The sequence below is a fragment of the Sus scrofa genome, chromosome 1 (assembly GCF_054392235.1).
Source record: "Sus scrofa isolate SSC_HxYL_T2T_F1_AM1 chromosome 1, Sscrofa_HxYL_maternal_Yorkshire_Landrace_v2.0, whole genome shotgun sequence".
Taxonomy (NCBI): Eukaryota; Metazoa; Chordata; class Mammalia; order Artiodactyla; family Suidae; genus Sus; species Sus scrofa.
In genome coordinates, this window is record NC_139383.1 from 118,256,399 (window position 1) to 118,280,259 (window position 23,861).

Below are 23,861 nucleotides of genomic sequence, written 5' to 3' on the forward strand. Positions count from 1 at the left end.
TGGAAGTTCCCAGGCTAGGGGTCCAATCGGAGCCGTAGCCACCAGCCTACGCCAGAGCCACAGCAACGCGGGATCCGAGCCGCGTCTGCAATCTACACCACAGCTCACGGCAACGGTGGATCCTTAACCCACTGAGCAAGGGCAGGGACCGAACCCGCGACCTCATGGTTCCTAGTCGGATTCGTTAACCACTGCGCCATGACGGGAACTCCTTTCTTTCTTTTTTCCTCCATAAACCAACTAATCAAACCCAGCTTCCCTTCCATATCAGGTCCTTGCAAGGTTGATTTAATATAGATGTCTGTTGACCTTTATCTTATTGTATTTCCATGGTATTTTTAAATTCTGTCAAAATAAACCTTTGGACTTTCATTTTTATGTGCAAACAAAATAAGCAAGCCTTTTGTCTGTTCAAAATATTGAATAAGGTTGGACCTTAGATAGAACCCACTAGTAACCCAGTAGAAATTTCTCTCTAAGGGGTCAGAGGTCCAGTAGCCAGGAGTCTTTTGATATGGTTGTTTAAACAGATAGGAGCTCATCATTGCTATTCAGTGACCTGGTAGTATGTAGTATCCTGAAGCTGGAACTTCTGTTTCCTCTTCCTTTTTCCTCTTCTGAATGGTTCCCATTGTATTCTTGACCCCAAGTTCACTGAAAACTTTTGCAAGACCCTACTTTTATTCATCCAACACATATTTATGAGTATCTGCTTTTTTGCCAAAGTTGGTGTTGAGGTTATAATGGTGACGAAAAAGAGACACAGTCTTGGATTTTCCTGGTGGCTCAGTTGATTAAGGATCAGCATTGTCACTGCTGTGTCTCTGGTTACCGCTGTGGTGCAGGTTTGATCCCTGGCCCAAGGACCTCTGCATGTCATGGGCAGAGAGTGAGAAAGAGAGGGAGGGAGAGGGAAGGAGAGAAAGAGATAGGGACAATCTCAACACCACCCCCACCCCCACCCCCGGAAACTTACAGGCTGGAAGGTAAGGTAGTCATGAATCACATAAACGCACAAAGATAAAATCCCAACTGTAATAAGTCCTATGAAGGAGAGATACAGTGTGTTGAGAGGGTATCATGGTGAAATTTGATCTAGTCTGGGAGAGTAGGCTTTCCTAAGTCAGTGAAATTAGATCTAAGACCTTAAGGATAAATGGAAATTAACTTAGTTGAATATGGGCAGAAGGAAAATGTTCCAGGCAGAGGAAGCATTAAGTGCAAAGGCCCTGTAGTGGAAGAGAGGAGGTTTTATTCAAGGAAGTAGAAGATGACCATTCGTATGGAGAACTACAGGAAGCAAGGCAGGGGATGAGGCTGGGAACCAACCATTCAGGACCTTATCTCTCTGTCCTGCTATTTCTTTGGAAGAAGGAATACTCTTCTAGAGAAGCTTTGGTCACAAGTCTTGCTCTAGTATTTAGTATAATATCTAGTATTATGAAATATTGTTTTGTTTTCTTGGCTTACTCTGTGCTTTGTTGTGTGGACGTCACAGGTCATAAGTGGTACTGTTCATCAGCTTCCTGCTGTACCTTCCAACCCCAAGAATAACTGAGTACTTCCTCCTTCACATTGATACTGTCTTTGTCCCAATTTTTCATCACACTATCTGTTTTTTCCTTCATTTTCTAAATTTTTATTGATGTATAGTTGATTACACACTTTTAAAAGTTTTGAGTGGCTTATTCTTTTATCCTTTAAAATTTCGATGAGGGTATTTTCACTTTGGATGATAGTTTGGGAGTATTAACTATTAAAAATGCTTATAACTCATGACCCAGCAACACATCTTTTAGGTTATATATTCTAGAGCTGTGAATTTTAAAGTTTGGCCCTTGAACCAGCATCATTAGCATCACCTGAGAACTTGTTAAAAATGCAAATGCTCAGGTCCCACCCAGATCTACTAAATCAAACTGAGTGGTGCCCAGCAATCTGTGATTTTAAAAGCTCACCAGCTGATTCTGATACATAACTAAACTTTGAAGAAAAAAAAAACTAAAGAAATATCTGCATACATTGTATCAGATAATTTTCTCCACAAGTATTTATTTAGTTCGCAAGTCTCTAGATTGGCAATTGTGGCTGGATCAGCTAGGCAGTGCTGATTTCCTCTGGATCGGTCATGTTCAGCAGTTTGCTGCTGGGTTAGCTAAGGGCTTGCTGGTATACGATGCCCTCAGCTGGCACAGCTCAACTCTTGTTCCATGTGGTCTCTCTTTCTCCAATAGGCTAGCCTGGGTTGGTTCACCTGGTGGCTGGACAGAGATCCAAGAGATAGAAAGCAGAAATATTCAAGGCTTCTTGAGGAGTTCCTGCTGTGTCACAGTGGGTTAAGAATCTGACTGTAGTGGCCGGGTCACTGCATAGGTGCAGGTTCCATCCTCAGCCTGGTGCAGTGGGTTAAAGGATCTGGCATTGCAACAGCTGCAGCTTGAATTCAATCCCTGGCCTGGGAACTTCCATATGCAGCTCTAAAAGGGAAAAAAACAAAAACAAAAAAACAAGGCCTCTTGAGGCCTAAGCTTGAAATTGGCACACTGTTATGTCTGGTGCATTCTATTGGCTGAATTAAATCCAAGGCCATCCTAGATTCAAGGGCAAGAGAAAAGGAGTTTACCTGTTGGTGGGGAGAGAAAATCACTTTGCAAAGTGTGTGGTTACAGGGAAGGGACAGATTGTGACTCCTTTTTTTTTTTTTTTTTTTTTTTTTTGCCATCTTCTACACATGTGCATATAAAAACAATACAAAGCTGTTTACTGCAGCATTTTTGATGATAGCAAAACAGTGAAAACAACCTAAATACTCTTCTAAGAGGATGGGCAAATTGTGGCACATTCATACCATGGAATACTATGTATCCATTGAAAGCAATGAACTAGATCTCTTTCTAGGTCAACTAGAAGGGATAGAGAACAAAAAACCTTTTTTAATGAAGAAAGAAAACAAGAGCCATTTGTACAGAATAATAGTATTCACATATTTTAAAAACCTACATAATAGGATTTCCTGTTGTGGTGCAGCAGAAATGAATCCAACTAGTATCCACAGGTGCGGCCCGAACAAGCAAAAAAAAAAAAAAACAAAACAAAAAACCTACACAATATCACATATTTCTGATTTGTATTTTTCAGATTGCAGCTGCAGCATATGGAATTTTCCAGGCCAGGGGTCAAATCGAATCAGAGCTGCAGCTGCCAGCCTACACCACATCCACAGCAATGCTGAATCAGAGCTGAGTCTGTGACCGACAGCACAGCTCACAGCAACACTGGATCTTTAACCCACTGAGAGAGGCCAGGGATTAAACCCATGCCTTCATGAATACTAGCAGGGTTCATAACCCCCTGAGCCACAACAGGAACCCTTTGATGGGTATATGTTTATGTTTATGAAAGTATTATAGCCAGTCTAGTAGTATATACATCTAACTTATAGTAGTGATTACTCTTGGAGAGTGGGAAAGGAGGCAAGAATTTAAAGTGGTAGTCAGAGAGGATATTAGCTTTATCTGTTAGGTTCTCATTAAAAAGATACATTTATATGTATTCTGTGAAATTAAAATTTTAAAAATAAAACACAACTTTCATTGGAAACTCATTTCAAGAAAAGTTTCTTGTCTGACAGTTCTTCCAGGTCATTATGAGATTCTGTCATTCACTCAACTACATTTAGTGAATATTACTGTGCTGAAGCACTGTACTAGCTGCTAAGAGCACACAATTCTTTGCCAAGTTCCTGTTATTTTAGTCTCTAAGTCCTTCAGTTTCTGACCCATATATTCAGATTCTTTAGTGAGAAATTCCAGGGTTTTTTCTGACTGTTTCATGGAGTCACATGTGTATCAATAGAAAACACTGTGATTGGTGGTGCTTAACCAAATCTGGATATGGGAAGATGCACACCTCCCAGTGAATCTTGTCACAGCAAAGCTCACAGCTCCTAGGAGGGATCACACACTGTATTAGCATTGTATTCATTTCCATCCCATCCCTACACATCTTGCAAAATCTACTCTCAGAAAGCTTGCCTCCAAAGCTTTCATTGAGCAGAGGACAAAGGGCCATGTGACTTGTCCATACTTGTCACAATGATTGGGTGACAGCTAGACCCTTACCCAAGGTAGGCCAAATCAGATTCTCTGTCCCAGAACTTTGTAACTGTGGTACAAAAATTCTGGTCAGTTTTCTTTGAGTGATTGGCCTGGCAGATGCTGGAGAACCAGATGGCCACCTTTCCCCTCGTGCACTGAGAAATAGAGAAAATTGGTCTGCAAAGAGGAGGATAAGATAGATGTGCAGAGGTGAGAGGCCATGCTGCAAGGCATACTGTTAGTTAGATAGTTACCTAGTTAGTCAGTTAGACAGTTGAGAATAGGAGTTAGTTGCTTTAGATTTAAGGTTCAGGTTCCAGCTTTCGGATGACCATGATCCTGGTGTTTAGGGGGATGTCTGTAAAAATCTATTTAAATATTCCAATAATCTCCCCGCTCTTTTCTTTATTTTCTTTATTTTTTTTCACCAAAATTAGTCTGAATGGGTTTCCATTACTTCTAATCAAATAATCCTTTACTACAGCACCAATGGTCACAAAGCACGTCCTCTACCTGAGGAGGTAACCTGTCCTTTCATGCCAGAGCGTGCAAATCTATCTTTGTGATCATGACACATGACATTCTTCTAAATGTGTGGAATGGCATTCTGTATAGGAAAAGTCTCATATAGGGGATAGCTTTGACAGTTTAGATTTCTTGTTTTCTCTATTTTCACAATTTTTTACATCTAAATAATCTATGGGTCAAAAAGGAAGCCTTGAGAAAAATTCTAAAAATACACTGAACTGAATGAAAGTGAAATACAACATATCAAATTTGTGGAACATAGATAAGGCAGTGCTAAGAGGGAATTTTACAACACTGAATGCTATAAATTGGGAGCTGCTATATATTAGGAAAGAGTAAATGTCTCAAATCAATACTCTACACTCCCACATAGAAAAAGAGAAAAATAAAACCAAAGCATCAAAAGAAAGAGAATAATAAAGAGCATATATCAATAAAATTGAAAAAAAGAGAAAATAAATGAAAAAAGGGATGGTTCTTTGAAAAGATCAATAAAGTTGGCACAATTTATCCAGTGTATATTTTGAATAGCCTACAACTATTAAGAAAATTGAATTTATTTAAAAACTCTCCCAAATGAAATCTCCAGGTCCAGATGGTTTTACTAGAGAATTCTGAATGTTTAAATAAGAACTAACATTAATTTTATACAATCTCTTCTAGACAATAGAAGAGAAGGGAATACATATATATATAGGTAGTACAAAATGCCACAAAAAAGAAAATTATAGCTCAATATGCCTCAGGAATATAGATCCAAAATTCTTAATAAAATATTACCAAATAAAATTAAACACTATATAAAAAGAATTATACTCCATGACTAAATGAGGCTTGTTCCAAGGATTCAAGATTGATTTAATCTTTAAAAATCAATCAACATAATCCATCATATTAACAAGCTAAAGAAGAAAAAATCCCATGATAATATTAATTGATGTAGAGAAATTGACAAAATTCAATACTTTTTTTTTTGGATCCCTGTAGAATGTGCAAGTTCCCAGGCCCGGTATCAAACCTGAGCCACAGTAATTACAAGACACAGCAGTGAAGCGACAATGCCAAGTCCTTAACCACTAGGACAACAGGGAACTCCTCCACGCCTTTTCATAGTAAACTCTTAGAAACATAGGAATAGACAGGAACTTGATCAACTTGCTAAAGAGCATCTACCAAAAAATCTACGGTTAACATTATATCCCATGGGAAATGGCTGAATGCTTTCCTCCTAAGATTAAGAATAAGGTTAAGTATCTGCTCTCACCACTCTTATTCACCATAGTGCTAGAAATTCTAGCCAGTACAATAGGCAAGAAAGGAAATAAAATGTATACAGATCAGAAATGAAGAGATAAAACTGTCTCAATTTGCAGATGACTTAATTATCTAGGTAGGAAATCCCAAAGGAATCTTAAAAACAAACAAAATCTCCCAGAACTAATAAGTGAGTCCAGCAAAGTCATAGGATGTAAGAAAAGCATACAAATATCAATCATATTTCTACATAATAGCAATTTGGAACCAAAATTTTAAATGCAATACTATGTTTTATCACTCCAAAAAAAAAATCCCCCAAATTTTAGGTATAAATCCATCAAAATATGTGCAGGACTTATATCCTGAAAACTATATAATAGTGATGAAAGAAATCAGTTAAGATCTAACTGAATGGAGAGACATGCCATATTCATGGATTGGAAGATTCAACATAGTAAATATGTCAATTCTCCTTAAACTGATAGACAAGCTTAAAACAATACCTATTAAAATCCCAGGGAGAGATTTTTTAGCTGTAGATAAAAAATATATATTAAAATTTATATGGAAATACAAAGAAACCAGAATAGATAAAACAATTTTTTTGCCACACCCAAGTTATATGGGAGTTCCCAGACCAGGGATTATATCTGAGCTATAGATGTGACCTACACCTTAGCTGTGGCAGCATAGGTCCTTAACCTACTGTGCTGGGCTAGGACCTAACCTGCGCTGCCACAGAGACAATGCAGGATCCTTAACCCACTGCGCCACAGTGGGAATACTGAAAATAGATAAAATGATTTTGAAAAAATAGAATAAAATGGGTTAAGTTAGCCTACCTGATGACAAGACATACTATATAGCATAGTATTCAAGACTGTGTGGTAGTGACAAAGGGATTGTGATACAGATCAATGAAATAGAATAGAGAACATAGAAAAAGACCAACACAAATACGTCCAACTAATGTTTGACAATTATGCAAAAGTTATTCAATGGAAGAAAAATAGTCTTTTTAAAAATTTTTGTTGGAACAATTGGATATTCACAGGCCAAAAAATGAGGGGAGGGGGAGGGCCTCAGTCTAACACTTTATATAAAAGTTTACTTAAAATGGATCATGCTCTTACATGTAAAACTAAAAAATTTAGAAAAAACTTTGAAGAAAAATTTCTGGGGCCTGGAGCTACTGAAAGAATCCATAGACTTGACACCAAAACATGATTCATAAAAGGAAAAATGAATAAACTTGATTCAATCAAAATAAAAAATTTATGCTCTGAGAAAGACTATTAAAAGGATTTAAAAAAAGCAAACTCTAGAGTGGGAGAAAATATTTGCAAACCATATATCCAATAAAGGACTAGTATCTAGAATGTTTATGTTTTTGTCTTTTTAGGGCTGCAACCAGGGCATATGGAAGTTCCAGGCTGGGGACAAATTGGAGCTGCAGCTGCCAGCCTATGCCACAGCCACAGAAATGCCAGATCTGAGCCGCGTCCTCAATCTACACTGCAGTTTGCAGCAACGCCAGATCCTTAACCCACTGAGTGAGGCCAGGGACCAAACCTGCATGTCTTGGATACTAGTCAGGTTCTTAACCTGCAGAGCCACAATGGGAACTCTCAGTATCTAGAATAGTTAAAGAATACTCAAAACTCAACAGTAAAAAACAAAACCAAAACAAATAAACACAAAAATACCTCAAAAATAAACAAGTGATACAATTATAAAACAAACAAAAAAAAACACAAACAATACAATTGTATTGTATACCATTAGAATACATGGCCAGAAGACATAAAGAGACATGTTCACTGAAGAGGATATACAGATGGCAAATAAGCACATGAAAAGTTGGTTCGATATTCTTTTTTTTTCTTTTTAGGGCTACACCCATGGCATATGGAGGTTCCCAGTCTAGGGGTCCAATTAGAACTACAGCTGCCAGCCTATGCCCCAGCCACAGCAACTCAGGATCTGAGCGGTGTCTGTGACCTACACCACAGCTCACGGCAATGCCCGATCCTTAACCCACTGAGTAAAGCCAGGAATCAAACCCACAACCTCATGGTTCCTAGTTGCATTCGTTTCTGCTGCGCCATGATGGGAACTCCAAAAGTTGTTCAATATTATTTCACTAAAGAAGTGAAAACTAAAATTACAATGGAACATAAGTACATATCTATTGAAATGGTAAAAATAGTGACAATACCAAATGCTGGCAAGGATGCAGAGAAACTGAATTCCTCATACATTGCTGGCAAGAATGTAAAATATATTTTATATTTTATATATAACAACTCTGAAAAATAGTGTGGCAGCTTCCAATATTTGCAATTCTGAGCACTTAGCCCAAAGAAATGAGATTTTCATACAAAAGCCTGTACATGAATCTTTTTTTTTTTTTTTTTTTTGTCTTTTTTCTTTTCTAGGGCCACACTTGTGGCATATGGAGATTCCCAGGTTAGGGGTCTAATCAGAGCTGTAGCCGCTGGCCTATGCCAGAGCCACAGCAATGCCAGATCTGAGCCACATCTGCGACCTATACCACAGCTCAAGGCAACGCCGGATTCTTAACCTGCTGAGCAAGGCCAGGGATCAAACCCGCAACCTCATGGTTCTAGTCGGATTTGTTAACCACTGAGCCATGACGGGAACTTCCTGTACATGAATCTTTATACAAGCTTTATTCATAATAGTCCAAATTAGAAGCAACCCAGGTGTCCTTCAATGAGTGAAGGGTTTTAAAAAAACTGTGGTACAGCCATGACATGGAATACTACTCAGCCAAAAAAAAGGAACAAACTATTGATACACACAATGACTTGGATGGATCTCCAGATAATTATACTGGATAAAAGCAATTCTCAAAGGCATGTATCTGTATGATTCCATTTATATAACATTCTCGAAATGACAAAATTATAGAAATAGAGAATTAATTAGTGTTTGCCCAGGGTTAAGGAAGGGCTAGGAGTGAGAAGGAAGTAGATGTTCCTTTAAAAAGGCAACAGGAGGGATCTGTGTGGTGATGGAACTTTTCTGTTTCTCGATGTATCAGTTGTCAGTATCCTGGTTGTAATTAATGTACTATAGTTTTGCAAGATGTTACCATGGGGAAATTGGGAAAAGAGTACACAGGATCTTTCTGTCTTATTTCCTAGAACTGCATGTGAACCTACAATTATTTAAAAAAAATACAACTTATTTCAAGGTAAGAGATGTGGTAGGAACCAGGATGAATATTCTGAAACTCAAATACAATATCTATCCTCTACTTGAAATGCTTTAAAACTCCCTTTACCAACAGGAGAAAGTCCAGACTCCTGTGGTTAGGCAAGTGGATAACCTATTGAGAAAAACTTTTTGCCCCAGAGGGAAAAAACCCAACAACATTCTGCCAAGGAATGAACCACATTTTCTCCCCTGCGAAGAGGGTAGCCAGACCTCTGGGTGTTGAAGGTCTGGGCTTTCCTAACCCCTCAGTGGGTAGCTAACCACTCTAACTGGTCATCTGAGAGGTCTCAGATCAATGAAGTATAAACAGAGAAGGTTTTGTCTTTCCTAGCTGTCTCATTTGCTTGGCCAAATCCCTTTCCAACTGGGCAGAGAAATTTCATGATGGAAATTTAATGAATCTCTGTCTGGGTTTAAAGCATTTTTAGCCATATCTAGTTATTAAAATGTTATATTTTCAAGGGACTAGTCAGTTGCTTTAGGCACTATTTCCTCTGCCAAGTCCATTTCAAAGTCCCCTTTCCTGGAGCTCGGCAGGTCCTCCTACATAGAGGCCCTGGCAGGGCTTGAATGGAGCTTGTGCAGAGCAAGATATATGTTTGCTTTCTTTCTTTTCCTTTTTTTTTTCTTTCTTGTCTTTTGTCTTTTAGTGCTGCACCTGCAGCATATGGACGTTCCCAGGCTAGGGGTCTTAATAGGAGCTACATCTGCCGGCTTACGCCAGAGCCACAGCAATGCCAGATCTGAGCCACATCTTCAACCTACACCACAGCTCACGGCAACCCCAGATCTTTAACCCACTAAGCAAGGTCAGGGATCAAACCAACAACCTCATGGTTCCTAGTTGGATTTGTTTCCACTGCACCACGACAGGAACTCCTGTTTGCTTTCTTTCTTTCTTTTTTTTTTTTTTTAATTTTTTTCCATTTATTTACATATATTTTTTTTCTACTGTACAGCATGGTGACCCAGTTACACATACATGTATACATTCTTTTTTCTCACATTAAGTGTTCCATCATAAGTGACTAGACAGAGTTCCCATGCTACACAGCAGGATCCCATTGCTGATCCATCCCGAAGGCAACATTCTGTTTGCTTTATTTCATCTCCCGGTTCCCTTCCTTTTAGTCCCTCACACCCACACTCACTGTCAAGAGCAGGCATCAGCAAAGGGAGGAGACCTGAAAATTGTAGTTGGTGCAGGTTCCAAGAAGACCGTCCTGAGTCTGGACCATGCAACTGGAAAAGCCTTTGGGGACCAGCCCCCAGAAGGAGTGGCTGCCTGGGCACATTGAGCTGAGACCCCCAAAGACTATGGCTGTGTGAAGTTCAGTGAGGCCAGGAGAAGCTAAGCTGCTGATGGAAATGAAGTTAAATGGCAGAATCAGAACTTGAATTAGGGTTCATTTCACAGCCTTCCCACTTCCTTGCCTAGTTTCCCTGGGAATATGTGCAAAGTAATTCAGGCAAGAGAGTATTCATTCCATGTGAAGATTTACGGAGGAAGAAAGGTCATGACCTCCTACAGCCTCCATCCCCCCTGTCTAGCACTTCTGTGTACTGTCTTTTCAGTCTGTTTCTTTACTTCTATCTTCATGTGGAGACAAAATTGCCAGTGATATAACTGTAGGATTTCAAAGCTGAATGCTACTTTAGATGTTACCTAGTGTGGTGGTTTTTGTAGGATAAGGCATTTAAAAATGCATGGAGATTTTTTTTGCTTATTTTAATGTGGGGAGGGGAAATGATTTTGAAAGTTCTTAATCCTAACTCATACTATGAAGCTAACATTACCCTAATCAGACAAAATCAGACAAAGATATTATGAGAAGAAAACATAGACCAATATTTCTCATGAACATAAAGGCAAAAATCCTCAACAAAATATTAGCAGACGGAATCCAATAGTGTATAAAAAGAATTGTGCACCATGGGCAAATGGGATTTATCCTAGGCAGGTAAGGCTGGGTCAGTAATCAGTTTAATGTAGTCTATCATATCAATAGGCTAAAAAATAAAAATCACATGATTATATTAAGAGAGGCAGAAAAAACATTTGAAAAGTTCAATACTCATTCATGATCAAAAACTCTTCAGTTAAGAAGGGATAGAGAATTTCCTCACCTTGATAAAGAATATCTACAAAAGCCCTACAAATAATATCACAGTTAATGGTGAGAAATTTGAAATAATGGTGAGAAAATGGAAAATTTCCTACATAGATTTAACAAGGCAAAGATGTCCCTTCTTGGGGGTTCCTGTCATGGCTCAGCAGAAATGAATTTGACTAGTATCCATGAGGATGCAGGTTCGATCCCTGGCCTCACTCAGTGGCTTAGGGATCTGGTGTTGCCGTAAAGCTGTGGTGTAGGTTGCAGACATGGCTTGGATCCTCATTGCTGCGGCTGTGGTGTAGGCTGGCAGGTGTAACTCCAATTCAACTCCTAGCCTCAAAGGGTCAAAAAAAAAAAAAAGTCGTTTTTTTTTTTTGGTCATGCTTATGGCATGTGGAAGTTCCCAGGCTAGGGACTGAATCCATGCCACGGCAGTGACAATGCTGGATCCCTAACTGCTAGGCCACCAGGGAACTCTAAAGATGTCCCTTCTCATTACTGCTTTTCCACATTGTACTGGAAGTCCTAGCTGAATGCAATAAAGCAAAAAAGAGAAATAAAAGGTATATGATATATCACCTCACATCGTTCAGAATAGCCATCTTCAAAAAGTCTATAAACAACAAGTGCTGAGAGGGTGTGGAGAAAAGGGACCCCTCCTACACTGTTGTTGGGAATGTAAATTGGTGCAACCACTGTGGAAAACCGTATGGAGTTACCTTAAAAAACTAAATATAGAACATATGATCCAGCAATCCCACTCCTGGGCATATATCCAGAGAAAACCATAATTCAAAAATATACCTACACTCCAATGCTCATTGCAGCAATATTTACATTAGCCAAGACAATCTAAATGTCCATTGACAGAAGAATGGATAAAGAAGATGTGGTACATACATACAATAGAATATTACTCAACCATAAAAAGAATGAAATAATGCCATTTACAGCAACATGAGCAGAGGTAGAAATTGTACTAAATTAAGTCAGACAGAGAATGATAAATATCATATGATATCACTTATATGTGGAATCTAATTTAAAATGATACGAAATAGCTTATTTATAAAACAGACGCAAACTCACAGATTCTGAAATCAAACTTACGGTTACCAAATGGAAACCATGAGGGAGGGGGAGGATAAATTGGGAGAATGGGATAAACACGTATACACCACTAGATATAAAATAGAAAACTAACAAGGACCTACTGGATAGCACAGGAAGGTCTACTCAATGATCTGTAAAATCCTATATGGGAAAATAGATATATGTGTATGTATAACTGATTTACTTTGCTGTACACCTGAAACTAATACAACATTGTAAATCAACTATACTCCAATAAAAAAATTTTTATAAAGGTATACAGAGAGTTCCCATTGTGCCTCAGTGGGTTAAGAACCCAACATGGTGTCTATGAGGATGTGGGTTTGATCCCTGACCTCACTCAGAGAGGTTAGAGATGTGTCTTGTATCTTACATTGCTATGGCTGTGGTGTAGGGGAGCTGCTGCCGCTCTGATTTGACTCCTAGCCCAGGAACTTCCATATGCTGCAGGTATGGCCATAAGAAGAAACAATTAAAAAAGGTATACAGATTGGGAAGTAAGAAATAAAACTTTCTGAAGTTCCCTCTGTGATGCAATAGGATCAGCAGCATCTTAGGAGTACTGGAATACAGGTTCGATCCTGGGCCTGGCACAGTGGGTTAAGGATCCTGCTTTGCTGCAGCTATGGCTTAGGTCACAACTGAGGCTGGGATCTGATCCCGGGCCTGGGAACTCTATGTGCCACTGGTGGGCCAAAAAAAAATAATAATAATAAAAAAAGTTAATTGCTTTCTTATGTATCAGCAATGACCAAGTAGAATTTGAAATTTAAAACATAGTACCATTTACACCAGCACCCCACAAAATGAAATACTTAGGTATAAATCTAACAAAATATGGGGAATTCCCATTGTGGCTCAGAGTGTAACAAATCTGACTAGTATCCATGAGGATGTGGGTTCGATCCCTGGCCTCGCTCAGCGGGTTAAGGATCCAGCGTTGCTGCGAACTGTGGTGTAGGTAGCAGACGCGGCTCTGATCTGGTGTTTTGGTGGCTGCCATGTAGGCTGGCAGCTGCAGCTGTTTCAACCCCGAGCATGGGAACTTCCATGTGCTGCAGGTACAGCCCTAAAAAGCAAATAATAAATAAATAAATAAATCTGGAGCTCCTGTCGTGGTGCAGAGGAAATGAATCCGACTAGGAACCATGAGGTTGTGGATTCAATCCCTGGCCTTGCTCAGCGGGTCGAGGATCCGGCGTTGCTGTGAGCTGTGGTGCAGGTCACAGACACGGCTCAGATCCCACGTTGCTGTAGCTGTGTCGTAGGCCAGCGGCTACAGCTCTGATTCGACCCCTAGCCTGGGAACCTCCATATGCTACTGGGTGCAGCCCTAATGGCAAAAAAATCAATCAATCAAACAAAATATGTATAAGATCATTAAGAGGAAAACTACAAAATTCTGATTAATGAAATCAGGAACTTAATAAGTGGAGAGATACTTCATGTTCATGGACAGGAAGACTCAATATTGCAATGAAATCTCAACTAAATTCCCACAAGTTATTTTGTAGATATTAACAAACCAATTCTAAAGTTTATATGGAGAAGTTAAAGATCCAGAATGGCTAATACATTATTGAAGAAGAACAAAGGTGGAGGACTGACACTACCTGACTTTAAGACTTACTGCTATAAAGCTACAGTGACAAAGCATTGGTGAAAAAAATAGCTGGATCAATGAAACCAAATAAAGAGCCTAGAAATAGACCTGCATAAACACAGTCAACTGCAAAAAGGAAGCAAAAGACAGTACAATGGAACAAATATATTCTTTCTAACAAATGGTGCTGGAGCAACTGAACATTCACATACATACATGCACACATAGACAGACCTTACACCCTTCACAAAAATTAACTCAAAATTACCTAAATTCAAAACTGCAAGGCTTCTAGAACATAACATAGGAGAAAACCTAGGTGACCTTGTGTGTGGTGATATCTTTTTAGATATGACACCAAGGATATGATACATTAGAGAGTTTATTAATATGCTGAACTTCATAAAAATTGAAAACTTCTCTGTGAGAGAGCTTGAGAAGACAAGCCAGAGACTAGGAGAAAATCTTTGTGTAAGACACATTTTACATGAGTTTCCTTGTGGCACAGTGGGTTAAGAACCTCGTATTGTCTTGCAGTGGTTCAGGTTGCTGCTATGGTGTGATTTCGATCCCTGGCCCTTCCACATGCTGTGGTTGTGGGGAAAAAAAAAAAAAAAAAGACACACGTCATGCTTGATAAAGAATGCTTAAACAAAATACTCAAAGATCTTAAAAACTCAGTTAGGAATTATAAATGAGCTAAAGACCTTGATAGACACTTCATCAAAGAAGATACAGAGATGGCAAACAAGCACATGGAAAGAAGGTTCACATCATATGCGGTCAGCAAAGTGCAAGTTAAAACAACAATGAGATACCACCACACACCTGTTAAAATGGTCAAAATTCAGTACACTGAGAACACCAAATGCTGGCAAGGATATGGAGCAGCAGGAACTCTTGTCTTTGCTGGTGGGATGGAAAAAGGTACAGTAACTTTGAAAGACAGTTTAGTGATTTATTATAAAACTAAATATACTTTTACCATATAATCCCATACAATCTGAATTTAGGTGATGATATCTGAACCTCAGTTTCTTCATCTATAAATTAGAGCTAATAACAATGACAGTGAAGTTTTGTTGTAAAGACTAAATGTGCTATGACCTATAAAAAGATAAAATAGAAACTTTAGGAAGTAGACTGGCTGAGTAGGAGTAGAAATTAGAACTGTTTACTCCCCTCTAATATCATTTTTGTTGAAAATTAAAAAAAATAAGCTCTCAACTACTAAAGTCCCTAGTTCTTTCTGTAAATCTTTCAGTTTATATTTGTATGATTATTTTCCTCCCACATCTCTTTTCCTCAACTTATCAACTTAATTGTTTGGTCCTTGCCTTAGTGATTAAAGACAAAATAGGTGTTCAAATTCCATCATCTGAAGAGCCAACCAATGCCTCTCCTAGACTGGGACCAACGAAAAGTTAGCAAATCGCCCTGTCTTGAAATGTCATAATGACCTTTTTAAAGAAAGTAATCGAGTCATACATGAATGTATTCTCATTATTGTAAAGGGAATTTTAAACTCTTGGGAAACGGGGCCAAACCTTACAGGCGTTCCATGCCCCTTCTCTCTCTCTCTTTTTTTTTTTTTTTTGTGTTTTGTCCTTTCAGGGCCGCATCTGGGGCATATGCAGGTTCCCAGGCTAGGGGTCTAATCAGAGATGTTGCTGCCAGACTATGCCACAGCCACAGAAACTTGGGATCCGAGCCATGTCTGTGACCTACACCACAGCTCACAGCAACACCAGATCCTTAACCCACTGAGCGAGGCCAGGGATTGAACCTGCAACCTCATGGTTCCTAGTCAGATTCATTTCCGCTGTGCCACAATGGGAACTCCATGCCCCTTCTTTTTAGGTCAATAAAATGTCTTGAAACATGGCTCTGTACCTCTGTTGCCAGAGCTGACTGTGTCCTCTGAATTGACCAGGAAGGCCTGATGGGTTCCCCCCTTCACTGCTGAGCATGTTGTGTCGCAGAATGGATCCAACAGAGGGACTTTCAGGCATGTGATTTCACCAGTGGCCTTAGTAACGACCAGCCTCAGTCAGATTTACCTCCTGGGGAAGTGGGCAAGGATTTTTTTTAGGTCCAAAAAGCAAAGAATGAGGTAATGGATGGCTAGAGGTGTCTATTTTAGTCTCACAGCTCTAAACAATTTTCAGTTGCAGATGTTAAAATATCCAGAATCCACAGAGAACAGAACAGATGGCCTTATTTATCCCGCCTCTGCTGCTCTGAGGGCCTTCTGCCACTCCAGGCATTTGATGACGCATGTGTGGAGCAAACCTGCCTGTGTTCACAGGCTGTGTTCAACACACGTCAGCTTAGAAAACCTTTTATAGAAAGTCACAACAGGGCCAGGCTTCAATGCTGGGGACATACAGAGATGACTGAGTGCCAGGGACCCTTGGGAGCTCTGTGTTAGCAGAGACGACAAGTGGCGAGTGTCTTCCTGGCCTGGCAGGCTGTGTTCTGCACAAGGATGCCTGTGGAGGGGTGAATGAGCTGGAAGCCAGCCTGTGCTCCTTTTTTTTTTTTTTTTTTTTTTTTTTTTCCGCCCAGGCCCTTGGCATGGGAAGTTCTGAGGCCATGACTGAACGACTACCATGGCAGTGACCTGACCACACCAGGTCCTTAATCCACCAGCACTCCTCAGCTTGTGCTCCTATTGCCAACCTGTGCGTCTGGCTCTGGAGGAAGGGGTGCCTTTTTCAAATAGGCACAAATGAACAATGTGTGCTGCCTGCATCCTTGAACTGAAGTAGAGCCTTAGAACTCAATCACACAGTAAGTGCTATGAGAGAGGCAGACAGCAGCAGCTCTGGGAAGGAAAGAGAAAGCAGCTGAGTCTCCCTAGGGAAGGAGTTGTGGGGAGGGACAGAGACTGAGGGAGCATTTCAGGAGGGCCTTGGAATAGAAACAGGAATTTGCCTAGTAGATAGAAAGGCAAATGAGGCAGGGGAAACAGACTGAGCAAAGGTGCAGAGGCTTACAGGTACAACGCCTGTTTCTAGAACAGGGAGTATTTCAATCTGGCTGATGGAGGTGAGGCCAAAGGCAGGCAGAGCCAGATGGTGCAGGCCTTCTGAGCCACGCTGAGGATGCTGGGCTTCAGGCTGGTGGTTCTCAAACTCTGGTGTGCTCTGAAACATGTAGAAAGCCTGTTATCAACAACAGGCATAAACTTACTGTTAGAAGTGTTGTTTCCTTGGCCTGAACCCCAGGGATGGGTTCTGACTCAGTAGGTCTGGGGAAGGGCCCATGAGTGAACATTTTAAATGATTTTCCAATTGGGAGATTGGGAGTTTGGGATTGGCATATGCACGCTATTATATATAGAATGGATGGTCAACAGGGACCTGCTGCATAGCCCAGGAAAACTTTAGTCAATATTCTGGGATAACCTATATGGGAAAAGAATCTAAAAAAAGAATAGATATGGGTATATGTATAATGGAATCACTTTGCTGTACAGCAGAAATTAACACAACATTGGAAATCAACCATACTTCAATAAAATTTTAAAAAGTGAAAAAAATAGAAAAAAAACTTAAAAATGAAATAAAAAATGAAGTGATTTTCCTATAGGATTTTGATACAGTGGTCAGAGGAGAAAAGTGCTGCACTAGAAGGGGAGTTTAGGCAGCAGAGGGTCCGCTGGGCTCACTGGAGCAAGGACTGCCAGCTGCAGAGTGGAGAATGGGACAGCTGGGGAGCCCACTCCACTGGTACTGCCCTTAGAAAGCTATCTCAGAGCCCTGCCCTTAATGAACCCATCCCCAGCACAAAGGTCAGGTAACAGATTAATATGCAAAGAAAACAGATTTTAGGGACAAAGACAAGGACTTTAGGCCCAGCTCTACCATTTGCGGTTGGGTCAGCCTAATAATTATTATTTTCCCTCCGAGTTGGTCTATACACCAACAGGACCTCAGAGGTCTCTCTTGGCCGTATGGTACAAGGGTTTGATCCCTTCTAGTGAGAAGTTTATTATATATAAAAGGATGCTGGATATGGCAAAAAATAAAAACAATTTTTAAAAAAGACTCTCATGGAGTTCTCGTCGTGGCTCAGTGGTTAACGAATCTGACTAGGAACCATGACGTTGCAGGTTCGATCCCTGGCCTTGCTCAGTGGCGTTGCCGTGAGCTGCAGTGTAGGTTGCAGATATGGCTCGGATCCCACGTTGCTGTAGCTGTGGCAGAAACTGGCGGCTATAGCTCCGATTAGACCCCTAGCCTGGGAACCTCCATATGCTGAGGGAGCGCCCCAAGAAATGGCAAAAAGACAAAAAAAAAAAAAAAAAAAAAAAAAAAAAAGACTCTCATAGTGGAAGTTGGAATAGGGTCAGAGTTGTTTTGGGAAGCAAAGTTCTTTCTTTCTGAAACTTCCTCAGGCCTCTCCGTGTGCCTCACGGCACCCAGAACAGTACCCTGTATTTTGCTTAATAATGAAGAGCATCTAGGGTGTCAGAGTTGGCTCTTTGGGGCTGGGCTATCTGATAAAGCCTCCTCTCGGCTTTATCCAGCCAATGATCAGCAGGCATTTAATATGGTGACCCTCCTATTATCCAGAGTTTTACTAATTAGGGTTCTCAATTATCTGGATGTTTTAAAGGGGTGACACTGAGGTCACTGATGTGTAGTCAGGGTGCTAACAAAAACCAGGACCAGGATGGGGCTTACAGAGCTATGGAGCTGAAGAGACTCACATAAAAAGTTGAGCACAGGGAAGACGCAGTGGGGGTGGGACATGGCAGAAGGGAGGGCTAGCCTTGTCTGGATGCCTCCTCCTGCCCTGACCCTTTATTTGGTGTTCGATATAACCTCATTCTATCAATCCATACAATAGCACTGTAAATTAGGGAGATGTCTTGTTTTACAGGTTAGGAAACCATGAATGAAAAAAGTTAAATAACTTGTTGACAACCATGGGACCTCAAGAGGCAGAAGGGATTTGAACCCAGGTCTCTCTGGTACCAAAGTCTATGCTCTATTCCCAAGAGCTCACTTAACAGCCCACACATAACGAGGTGCTAACAGTGACCACTGTGGTCTTTACAAAGAAGAGCCAGTGTTGCCATGGCCAGGCCAGGCTCCTAGGGCAGAAAGACCTTAGGGAAGCTGGGGGCAACAATACTGGTTCTTGGAAGATCCAGAAATTTGGTCTACTCCTCTAGCAGTGGTCTGGCCCATGGGAACTGAATTGAAAACAATTCTCTAGAGACTCATGTATGATCCAAGTACTATTCTGTTGGCCAGACAGTCATGTTACCTGGTATATTACTTTGCTATTAATGCTGTAACAAATTACTACAAACTTAGTGGCTTCAAACCACACAGACTTATCATCTTGCAGTTCTGGAGTTCAGAAGTCTGAGATCAGTTTCATTGGTCTAAAATCAAGTTTCTTTTAAATCACACCTGCGTCCCTTCTGCAGGCTCTAGAGGAGAATGTTTCCTGGACTTTTCCAGCTTCTTGAGACGCCCATCATTCTTTGGCCCTTTCGTTTTCAAAGCCAGCAGTGTTGCATCTTGCAGTGTCTCTGCCCTGTGCTCTTGCCTCCCTCTTGAGATTATCTTTGGTTTATCTAGAAAATCCAAGAAAATCTTCCCATCTCAAGATTCTTGTTAATCACGTCTGCAAAAGTCCTTTTGCAACCTAAGGTAATGTACTCACCAATTCCAGGGATTCAGATGTGAACATCTTTGGAGGCTGTTATTCAACCTACCGAAGTGGGCCAGTCTTTATTTTTTTTATTTTTTATAATTTTTTTTTTTAATTTTCCCACTGTACAGCAAGGGGATCAGGTTATCCTTACATGTATACATTACAATTACATTTCCCCCCACCCTTTCTTCTGTTGCAACATGAGTATCTAGACAAAGTTTTTTTCTCCACTAGAGCAGGAAAGGGTCTCTGTAAGTCTAGTCTGTGATCAGAGGCTGCTTGGGGAATCTGAGACCAGAGGACCGTGGTGTGGATGATCTCCATGGTCAGGGTCATCCGCCAACCATGAGCCAGCTGGGCACCAGTCCTCCATCCAACAAGCAGGGAGCAGGAGCTTCTGACACATGAGCCTCCCTTCTTGTAGAGGCCATGCACTTCCATCAGGCAGACCACACAACAGTCAGTTATTGCTCTGTACTTACAGATATGGCTGGCTCCCAACTCTCCAATCCTGGTACATTTATAGATCATGTTTTATGGTTGCTGAAGGGATCTGTCTCATCCTGGGTCCCCATTAATTTTGTTCATTAACATGGTCTCACAGGCTGTGTTACAAACCAGTGTCAGGAGACAGCTTTTACCCCAGGTATGCCAGGACCTCACTGCTTCCTGCCGTCTCCCTCTCTCTCTGACTTTTGACCATACACTCTTGGGTCCAAAATCCTCTCTGCCCTTCCTGTGTGGGTTTTGTTTTGTTTTGTTTTGTTTTGTTTTTATTTTTTGCCTGTGTGGTTTTGACAGGCTGTTAGGTCTTTTTACTCTGGATTCTGTGCACACATAATCTCATCTGTTACATGCTGATTTTTGTGAGTGACCTTGTCTCCAAGTTTTGAAAATAATTTACCTTCCCTTCAAATGTACTGACCTTTTCGAAAAACAACAGCAGCTCTGATTCATAGCTGTCTGTGTTTTTCACTCGGTGTCTCCCTCTCAGAAATTCATCCAAATAATGTTCCATGAGAACCTGTTTCTGTGCCAGGCACTGACTGGGTTAAAGGTCTGCGGGTATGATGGTGAGCAGATATGCTTCTGCTCTCATGGAGCTTAGAGACCAGAAGGGAAGATGGATCTTTATTATGTAATCACACTCATGAATGTGGAAGTAACAATGGAGGTAATTACTCTCAAGAAAAGAAAACACAGTTAATGAAAACTGAAAGAGAGACCTGCCCTAGATAGGGGGTCTCGTGGGAAACTTTCCTAGGAAGTGCCATTTGAACTGTGATCGATGGGTGGTGGAGGGAAGGGTGGAAGAAGCTGGGAGGTTAATATGGCTGCAGGCAGAGAGGGATGGACAGGGAACAAGGGTCAAGATGAGGAGGCAGAGGCAGGCAGGGGCCAGGGGAAAAGTTCTGAGTTTTAGCCTAGGAGCAACAAGGTTTTGAGCAAGGGGAGGCTTGGGTGCTGAAACCACTGTTCTGGTGAGAGCACAGAGAATAGATTTTGTGGGGGAGGGGAGGGCAGACTTGGGGCAGAGAGGACAGTTAGGAGGCTGTCACAGTAACAGAGGTGAAACATGAGGGTGACTTGGCCAGTGTGGTGGCAATGGAGAAGTGGTTGGTTCCTGTGGTAACTCGGAGGTAGAACCCAGCAGGACATGGTGAATGTTTCACGGGCAGGGGGTGTTAAGCAAAAGAGTGGAAGATCTCAAAGATGAAACCAAGCTTAGCATAATGGCTTACCTAAACTCCTATCAACTGAATTCATATTTGCATTCAACTACAACAAAACACTTTTAAAAGGATGAAATGCTTGCTCCTGTTATGACAGCCTAATGAGAATAGCTGTGTTCAGTGTGCGAGGGGCTGCCCATCCTCATGAACCTCAGACAGGACGTTGGTGGTGGCTTCTGGAAGAAGTTGACATATCCAAGTTTAGGTCCTTGAATGGACAACATAGTTGATGATTTTACTGTCAGAATCCCTCTCGCAGTCTTTATATGGTACAGGGAGGGGCTGTATCTAAAACCGAACCACCAACCAGAGCAGGTTGACCTTGGAGTGAGAGGCTTGACAATAAATGGGAGAATTCTGGGAACCCAACTCCAAGAAGGCTGGCCTCTTTCCCACTGGTGACTCTCTTTTGAACTTTAGGCTTTGGCAGTCATTCAAGCCAAACAACCCTGGGGCGCAAAAGCAAGGGAGTCCAGAACAATCTCTGCCTTATTGTTTCAGATAAGATGTCTTTGTTGGGCAGGTGTCTGAATCCTCGCCCTTATTCCTTTTCAGATACAACAGATTCTCTGGTCTAATGATAATGTGCCTGAATATATTTTTCTCAAAATGCTTTTCTGTAACAAGGCATTTGGTTGCTTCACTGGGAGAGAGTTTCTAAGATTTCAAACCAGAGTCCTAAGGGTCCTGGTGGCACCACTTCAATGTTCCTAATTAAAGTCCTCTGTTAAACTATGTGGGCCCTTCTGGAACATCCTGCTACCCAAGGCCCAGAGACCTGGCCTCCCAGCTCAGCCGAAGGGCAGTGGGGAGAGGGGTGCACATCCTGGGATGAACGCTGAAGACTCCCACGTGGGAAGCATGGTCAGTGAGCTACCAACAGGGCCATTATATTCAATTACGTCATGAAAGGGAAAGGAGGAAGGAAAGCAAATTGATGCTTAATAACTACTGCATCCAGTGCACACCTGAACCCCGACCCTCATCAAACCCCCTGCTTCATCAACATCTTCATCATTAACCTGCCCTTTGAATCATGGGTGTGGGAGAAGGGTTTTTAACACAAAAACTAATGCCTTTGGTACTGATTTCAATCATTACCACGTGCTAGGTGCGTCACCTAACTCACTCCATTCGTATCTTATCTGATCCTATAAGGCAATCTGTGGCAATCTTCAGTATTGTTCTGTTCTACTTGTCCAGCACATGCTTCTCCCCAGTAAGGCGCTCACCTGTGTTTCCTGTTTGAGCCCAGTCCCTATGCCCAGTCTTAGCACTGAAACCTCATGCAGTTTAAGAACATAGATACTTACCCCTCTGGTGCTCTCTTTTCTGGCCTCCCTAATTCTGACTTCCAGGAATATGATTTGGCTCTGGCCCGCTTGGTCAGTGCCTACACCACCCACTGGGGGTTGTGGACACAGAAATAGATCCTCGTAAGCAATCTGTGAAGCAGGAACTAATACGTTCCACATTTTGCACTTGAAGAAATTGATGCCCAAAAAGGTTAAGTGTGCCATATAAGACTACCCAGCTCTGGACTTGACTATAATCCAAAGAGTCTATTATTCTAATTTCAGCCATTAACCAGCAAAAATTATTACCTACTTACTTGGATGGTGAGGATTAAAGAGATACAGATGCAAATCTGGGAGCCAACTGGATAAATTGTGGGTGTATTACCAAGTGTTTTGTATTAGTCACCTCTGGTTTCAATAACAAAATACTGTAGGCTGCATGGCTTAAACAATAGAAATTATATTTACTCACAGTTTTGGAGGTTGGAAGTCTGAGATCACAGTGCCAGCAATGCCGGATTCAGGTGAGACCCTCTTCTTGTCTAGATCACATGGTGGACCTCAGATGTCTCTTGTAAGAACCAATCCTATGGTATCAGGGCCCCACCTTATGACCTTGGTGAACCTTAATTACCTCCTAATGGGTTCCATCTCCAAATAGAGTCACATTAGGGGTTAGAGCTTCACTTTAGGAATTTTGGGGGACACAAGCCAGACCATAGCATGTTCCTAGAGAAATCGCTAAACCTTGAAAACAAAACAAAGGTCATCTTTTTATTTGGACAATCCTTCCCAATAACTCATTTCTCTGCTCAGCCTCCTCTCTTGAGGTGGAGTGGAGGGAGGGGCACCTTTGTAGAGTCTACCCTCAGACTCCAGGGAAGCTTATCCAAACAGACTTTCATTGTTCCTTCAAAGGTTTTGCCTGCCCTTATGTTGGTCATTCACACAAACGCCTCAGGGAGTCGCAGAGAAAGCTCCCCAAAGTCAAGTGTGGCTTCAGCTCTCTGTTCACTGGGTAAATCTTTCCATCTTCAGGAACAGGCAACACTAAATGGTAAGGCAGCTTTTTTTTACCCCCAGAGCTATTTTACCTTGAAGTAAAGATGTTGGAAAACAATCCCAAGTGCAGGCCTGAAGGACTCGTCCTAGTGATAGGAGTGGCCTCCAGAAGCATCCTCTGCCATGGGAGGTCA

The 23,861-nt window shown here is 41.2% G+C and overlaps 1 long non-coding RNA gene across 1 annotated transcript; it reads right to left on the reverse strand.

Annotated features, from left to right (window-relative positions):
- Positions 1 to 14,322: 14,322 nt before the first annotated feature.
- Positions 14,323 to 17,828, reverse strand: LOC102163023 (uncharacterized). Its single transcript, XR_001306156.3, has 4 exons — positions 16,958 to 17,828; positions 15,852 to 16,021; positions 14,787 to 14,867; positions 14,323 to 14,546 (listed from the first exon to the last, which is right to left on the reverse strand). It is a non-coding gene; the product is annotated as an uncharacterized LOC102163023 (long non-coding RNA).
- Between the last annotated feature and the right edge of the window lie 6,033 nt (positions 17,829 to 23,861).